We start from the raw sequence: 6,315 nt of genomic DNA, 5'->3' as shown, positions 1-6,315 counted from the left end.
TTTTTTTAAATAAAAAATCATAAACTATCCACACTAGTTTCCCAGCTCTTTGCTATTGAGGTGTCTTTTGCTCCAGTAATTTGAACTGTGAAGACCTTCTCTATTTTAAGAGGAAAAAGTAGATCTTTCATTGTTCAGACCTTTGGATCTCACCTTATATCAGATCTGGGGTGAGTTACTTTTTTTTGTACTCAAAATGGTTATAGTGATAATACTGAGTTCTAACTTTTCTTTCCCACTTGAAGCATGGAGAAGGGGGCTTCATGTAGTCCTTAGCAGAGGTATTAAAAATAGCAGCCATGGAAAAATTAAAAACTGCACAGCATTCTCATATTATTGTTGTCTCATATTGTAACTATTGTGAGAATGCAATAGCCCAGGCTCTCCTAGGTGTTATGGGTTGACTTGTGTCCCCCTAAAAAAGATAATAAAGTCCTAATCCCAGGTACCTGTGCATGTGACCTTCTTTGGAAATAGGGTCTTTGTAGATGCAATCAAGTTAAGATGAGGTCATTAGAGTAAACCCTAATCCAGTATGACTGGTGTCCTTATAAGAAGAGGAAAACGCCATATGATGACATTAACACAGGGAGAGTACCACTGATGACAGAAGCAGAGACTGAAGTGCAAGCTAAGCGATGCCAGTAATGACTGGCCACCACCAGAAGCCAGGAAGAGGCAAGGAAGAGTCTCAGCAGGAACATGCTCCTCTAGATATCTTGCTTTGGGACTTCTAGCTTCCATACTGTGAAAAAATATATTTCTATTTTTATAAGCCACTCAATTTTGGGGACTTTGTTATGGCAGCCCTAGGAAACTAATATACCATGCAAAGAAAAGATTGTCACTTTACAAAAAGCTAGGAAGTCAAGATGCAGGATCTTTCAGGGATCTTTTAAAGCACTCTACCCCTCAATTCTTCCTAGTTGTTCAGGAACAATGGGTGCAATACCCTTAAGGCATCATAAAAACTGTGTTAGAACATTATCCAAGGCAACATGAAAGGACTGGTATTTTCATGACCGGGAACAGCCTGGGATTGATAAAATGATGAAATTCAATGAGACATAGACTAGTGCCCATAGCTTTTACTCTAAGAGCTTGGAACCTACCATCCAAAGATTTGTAATTTATATATTACCTTTATTGCCAGATCTCCTTAATTTCTGAAGATAAGACCTCTTCAATGTATACCAACTTTTTTATGTACTGTCAGATAAGATTGCCTCCTTTCAGTGTGATCCACATTGAAGTAACTAGCCCCAGTCCATCTCAGTTCATTGGACCTGAGGACAATAATCCTGGCTTTCATGAGTTTTTACCCAAATATTCCTTTTGAATATAATGTTTCCTTTTACCCTTGGCTTTGAGAACTGTGTAACCTTCATGTGAGTACTAACAGTAACAATTGAAGTTAAACTAACACGTGTAATTTGTCAACTAGCATTAGATTTGTTTAGGGGTTTTTTCAAGTGTCAGAGAAAATTTTTAATAACTTGTAATAAATAGAACTCCAGGGTTGAGTAAAAAAAAAGAACACCCCTTGTGTAGTGGTAGCTAGAAATGGAACAGTTGCAAATGTAATACAATTGATTGAAGAACAGAAGTGAACAGACACGTCGGACATTGTATTGAATAATTCTCAGTCTCAATTCTTTGTACAATTTAAACTCTATATTAAAATTACTCCATGTAGTTGAACACACCATTTTATTCATAATTTTTTTTATGTTATACTTTATTTTTAAAATCCACTTTATTGGGGTATGATTGACATGTAAAAAGCTGTATATATTTAATTGATATAAATCAGTGAGTTTGCGGATAAATATACACCTGTGAAACCATCATCATCAAGACCATAGCTATATCCATCACCTCCCAAAGCTTCCTCCTGCCCCTTAATTAATTAGTCAAAAATTTTGTGGTAAGAACACAACATAATATCTACCAATTTTAGTATACAATACAATATTTTAACTATAGGTAATATGCTGTGTAGCAGATCTCCAGAACTTTTTATCTTGTATAACTGAAACTTTCTACCCTGGGACCATTACCTCCTCATTTGCTTCTTCCCTCTACTCCCCAGCAATCAGTACTCTACTCTCTGCTATTATGAATTTGACTATTTTAGATTCCGAATTTAAGTGAGATCATACAGTATTTGTCTTTTTGTGTCTGGCTTATTTTATTTAGCATAATGTCCTCCAGGTCTGTCCATGTCATTGCAAATAACAGTATTTCCTTCCTTTTTTAAGGCTGAATAATATTTTCTATGTATATACCACCTTTTCTGTATCCACTCATTTATTTATAGATGCAGGTTCTCTCCATAGCTTGACTAGTGTGAATGATGCTATAATGCACATGTCAGTGCAGATATCTCTTCAAGATCCCTATTTCAATTCCTTTGTATGAATACACAGAAGTGGAATTGCTGGATCATACAGTAGTTCTGTTTTTAATTTTTTGAGGCACCTCTATACTGTTTTCTGTAATGGCTGTACCAATTTTTTTTAAATTTTCTCCAACAATATACCAGGTTCTCTTTTCTCTACATCTTTTTTAAAAATAATAATCATCCTGACAGGTACAAGGTGAGACCTCATTGTTGTTTTTGATTTGCATTTTCATGATGATTAGTGATGGTGAGAAACCTTTTCATATATCCATTAGCCATTTGTATTAATTATTTGGAAAAATGTCTATTCAGGTCCTTCTCCTACTTTTTTATCAGGTTTTAGTTTTTTGTTTTTTTGCTGTTGAGTTGTAGGCATTCTTACATGTTTGGGATATAAACTCTTTATCACATTTATGGTTTGGAAATATTTTCTCCCATTCCATAGGCTACTTTTTAATTTTCTTGATTGTTTTCATTGCTGTGCAGCAATTTTTTAGTTTGATGTAACCCCATTTGTTTAGTTTTGCTTTTGCTGACTGTGCTTTTGGTACCATATCCAAGAAATCATTGCCAAGACCAATGACCAGAAGACTTTCCTCTATATTTTCTTCTAGAAATTTTATAGTATCAGGTCTTATGTGTTACGTCTTTAATACATTTTGAGCTGATATTTTTGTATAATGCAAGATTAGGATCCAGTTCTACTCTTTTCTGTGTGGATATTCAGTTCTCACAACACCAATTATTTAAGAGACTGTTCTTTCTGCATTTTGTATTCTTGGCACTCTTGTTGAAGATTAACTGACTGTATGTATATGGGTTTATTTCTGGGCTCTCTGTTCTGTTCCATTGTCCTGTGTGTCTGATTTTATGCCAGTGCCATGCTGTTTTGATTACTATAGATTTGTAATGTAATTTAAAATCAGAAAGTGTGATGAGCCATCTTTCTTCTCCTTTCTCGAGTATGCTTTGGCTATTCAAAGTCTTTGTGGTGTCATATGAACTTTGGTATTTTTTTTCCTATTTCTGTAACAAACACTTTTGGAATTTTGATAGGGATTGCATTGCATCCATAGATTAATTTTGGTAGTATGGACATTTTACTAATATTAAATCTTCAAATCCAAGAACACAGATTATATTTCCCCTTATTTGTGTCTTCTTAAATTTCTTTCATCAAGGTTTTATAGTTTTTGCTCTACAGGTCATTCAACTTCTTGGTTAAATTTATCCCTAAGTATTTTGTTATTTTTGATACCATTGTAAATGAAATTGCTTTCTTAATTTCTTTCTGATAGTTTGTTGTTAGTGTATAGAAACACAGTTGATTTTTGTATGTTGATTTTTATTTTTTATCCTGCAGTTTTACTGAATTTTTAAATTAATTCTAACAGTTTTGGATATTTTTCCTGAAGTCTTTAGTTTTCAATATATAAGATCATGTCATCTGTCAACAGAGACAATTTTACTTCTTTCATTCTGATTTGGATGTCTTTTATTTATTTTTCTTACTTAATTGCTCTGGCTAGGAATCCCAGTACTACATTAAATGAAAATAGCAAAAGTGGACACCCTTATCTTGTTCTTAAAGGAAAAGCTTTCAGCTTTTTACCATTGAGTATGATGTTCACTGTGAACTTGTCATACATGAACTTTCTATGTTGAGGTTCATCCTTCTATACTTCTTACTGAGAGTTTTTATCATAAACAGATGTTGAATTTTGTCAAATGCTTTTTCTGTATCTATTGAGATTATTACATGATTTTTGTCCTTTATTGTGTTAATGTGTTGTATAATATCACATTATTGATTTCCATAGGTTGCACTATATTGCATTCTAGTGGTAATTCCCATTTGATCATGGTGTGTAATCCTTTAACATGCTGTTGAATTTAGCATGCTAGTATTTTGTTGCAGATTTTTACATCTATGTTCATTGGGGATATTGGCCTATAATGATGTTTCATTTAGTGTCCTTGTCTGGCTTTGGTATCAGAGTAATCATGGCCTTGTAAAAGCAGTTTAGAAGGGTTATCTCCTCTACAACTTTTTGGAAGAGATTGAGAAGTGTTGGCATTCTTCTTCAAATGTTTGGTAGAATTCACCAGTAAAGCTATCTGGTACTGGGCTTTTCTTTTTGGGGAAGTCTTTGATTACTGCTTCAATCTCCTTAGTCATCATTGGTCTGTTTAGATTTTTCTATTAATTCATGATCTAGTTATTGTAGGTTTTATGTTTCTAAGAATTTATTCAGTCATGTAAGTTATTCGATCTCTTGGCTTATAACTGTTCATAGTAGTCTCTTATGATCTTTTGTATTTCTGTGGTATCAGTTGTAAAGGCCCTTCTTTCATTTAAAATTTTATTTATTTGACTCCTTTCTTTTTCTTATTTAGTCTAAGGGTTTATTTTTTTCAAAAGTTCAACTTTTATTTTCATTGATCTTTTCTATTGTTTTTCTAGTCTCTATTTCATTTATTTCTGTCTAATCTTTATTTCTTTTCTTCTGCTAATTCCTGCTTAGCTTATTCTTCTTTTTCTAGTTCCTTGAGTTATAAAGTAAGGTTGTTTATTTGAGTCTTTCATTTTCCTTAATGTAGGCATTTATTGTTATGATCTTCCCTCTTAGAACTGCTTTTCCTACATTTCATTGTTTTGATATGTTGTGTATCCATTTTGGTTTTCTCAAAATACTTTTTGATTTCATTTGTGATTTCTTATTCCACCTATAGGTTGTTCAGGAGTGTGTTTAATTTTCACATATTTGTGAATTTTCCAGTTTCCTTCTGTTATTGATGTTTAGTGTCATACCATTGTGGTCAGAAAAGATGCTTGATATGATTTCAAACTTTTAAATTTGTTAAGACTTGTGGCCTAACATATGAACTGTCCTGGAGAATGTTTTGTATGTGTTTGGATAGAATGTGTGTTCTGCTACTGTTGAATGGAATATTCTGTATATATCTGTTAAGTCCATTTGGTTTATAGTGCTGTTGATGCCTTCTGTTTTCTTATTGATTTTCTGTCTGGATGGTCTATCCACTGTTGACAGTGGGGTGTTGAAGTCCCCTGCTATCATTGTATTGATGTCAAATTCTCTCTTCAGTTCTATTAATATTTATTTTTATATTTAAGTGCTTCAATGTTGAATGCATTAATATTTATCCTTGCTATATCCTTTCAATAAATTGACTTCTTTATTATTATATAATGGCCTTCTTTGTCTCTTGCGACAGATTTTGAGTGAAAGACTATTTTATCTGTTATCAATATAGCCAATTCTGTTATCTTTTGGCTTCCATTTGCATGGACTTTTTCATGCCCTTTACTATCTATCGCCTATGTATGTCCTTAAAGATAAAGTGAGTTTCTTGTACCCAACTTATATCTGGATCTTTTACCCATTTAGTCACTCTGTGTCTTTTGATTGAAGAATTTAATTCATTTATATTTAAAGTACTGATTAGTAAGTAAGGACTTACTATTGCCATTTTAATGGTTTTTCAACTTTGTTTTTTAATTTTTAAGTATACAAAGCAACATAAGACATTTATACCCATCACAAATTGATTACCTCCCAATATATTACCCCTCTGATATCGTATATAGCTGTTGCAATATCATTGACTATATCCTCTATGCTGTACTTGACATCCTGTGACTATCATGCTCCTTTCTTCCTTTTTTGCTGTCTTCTTTTGTGATTTCATGATATTTTTTGTAGTAGTATGCCTTAATTCTTTTTCCTTTACATTTTGAAAATACTACAGGTTTGTGTGTGTGTGTGTGTGTGTGTGATTACCGTGAGACTTACATAAAGCATCTTATAACAGTGTGTTTTAAGCTGATAACCCATTAACTTTGATCCCACACAAAAACTCCCCTCCTACATTTTATATTATTGATGTCA

Source organism: Hipposideros armiger, unplaced genomic scaffold, assembly GCF_001890085.2.
Source record: "Hipposideros armiger isolate ML-2016 unplaced genomic scaffold, ASM189008v1 scaffold_837, whole genome shotgun sequence".
NCBI classification, from domain to species: domain Eukaryota; kingdom Metazoa; phylum Chordata; class Mammalia; order Chiroptera; family Hipposideridae; genus Hipposideros; species Hipposideros armiger.
This window is presented reverse-complemented; position numbering follows the sequence as displayed.